Genomic DNA, 1,526 nt, shown 5'->3' on the forward strand with positions numbered 1-1,526 from the left:
TCTCTCTCTCTCTCTCTCTCTGTCTCTTGTGTACATAACACTCCTCTGAAGGCAGAGCTCCATGTGCTTGCATCCGATTGGCTGCGGAGTAAAAAGATGATGTCATCCCTATCTTTGCTCTCTCTCACACACACACACACACACACACACACACACACACACACACACACACACACACACAGAGAGGAGAGAGAATGGAGGGTATGAGATGCTGGTTAATAGAGCAGCGAGCAGAAAGAGAGAGATGGATGATGATCAGCTGATTAAAATGATCTTTAAAGAAAAGACGAGCTGACGTTGATCGACACAGAACAGAAAAGAAGGAAAGTGTTCATTTGAGGCAAACATGATGACGGCAGAGACTGGATGGGGGATTAAAATCAGAAAAAAAACGGGGGGGGGGGTGTTACTGAAAGAGAGGAAGGGAGAGGGTGAGAAGGAGCCTCCCCCCTCTGAAGGAGCTGGTAATAGGAGCTCACATCTCTCCTCACCTAGAGGAGACATCAGTCGTCTCCTTTTGTCTCTGCTTTTCATTTCATCCCTCCTCTCTCTCATCATTGCAGGAACAGGAAGTAGAAAGAAGGAGAGGAATTCTTAGCACCCAAAATAGAGCATCATTTCTTAATACTTTAGATCTTTACAGGAGACGTATGTCTTCAACCTAAACTCTTAATTAAACCTCTCCAGGATACGTGAAGCAGAGCAAGAAGTCTCTGCGTTAAACCATCAAAAATTCAGCTTCATCCAGAAGTCACTGTGACAGATGTGTGTGTGACACTCTGACAGTCATAACTTTTATTGTGGTATCTTCACTCATGAGTTTGAATTATATTAACAAGTCAGCAGCATGAATTCTAGACCTGTTTCTGAGGTTGTGAGGAAAACTCAAATTCAACGTCTTCATTTATTATGCTGCTTTAGTGTTTGAGATCAGTAGCTTTTCTTTTTCTGGGAGCAAACTCGTGTTTGTTTCCTCCAGATATCTACGAATAATTAATGAAGTAAAACGGCCTTGAAGTCACTGTTTCACTGTTAGTGGTCTGCTTCGTGTGCTCTCATTACAGAGGCTGTGATTCATCATTTGGTTAAAACAAGCTCACATATACGTAAGTCTTGTTTTTAAATCACTACCTTTCAGGGACCTGCTTCAAATATAAAAGTCCTTAAAAAAAGTTGACTTTTTCTTTTTTACTTAACTTTTATTTAATTTTTCCATTTTATTTCACCAGTCGACACTTTTCACCATATTGAGACTGGTTTTCACTGGTTGTCCTCTTTCGGCTTCTAAAGCCGGTTTTATATCTGAGGTGGAATCCACATCTGGGATCAGTGGGATGAACTAGTATAAACCAGATGCTCGTGAAAGCCTTTGTTTCTCTGTATTTTGCACGTCTGATTCACGTCTACTGTGCAGCAAATCCTCCAGACGGGGAGAACCCATCATCATCCCGTGTCTGTTGTGTTGCGGGTTCACATTCGCCAGCGTCTGTCTTTGTATCTGATAGGGGCTCCGTGATTTATCCCCC

This window comes from Anarrhichthys ocellatus, unplaced genomic scaffold (assembly GCF_004355925.1).
Source record: "Anarrhichthys ocellatus isolate YVR2014 unplaced genomic scaffold, GSC_Weel_1.0 scaffold78, whole genome shotgun sequence".
NCBI classification, from domain to species: Eukaryota; Metazoa; Chordata; class Actinopteri; order Perciformes; family Anarhichadidae; genus Anarrhichthys; species Anarrhichthys ocellatus.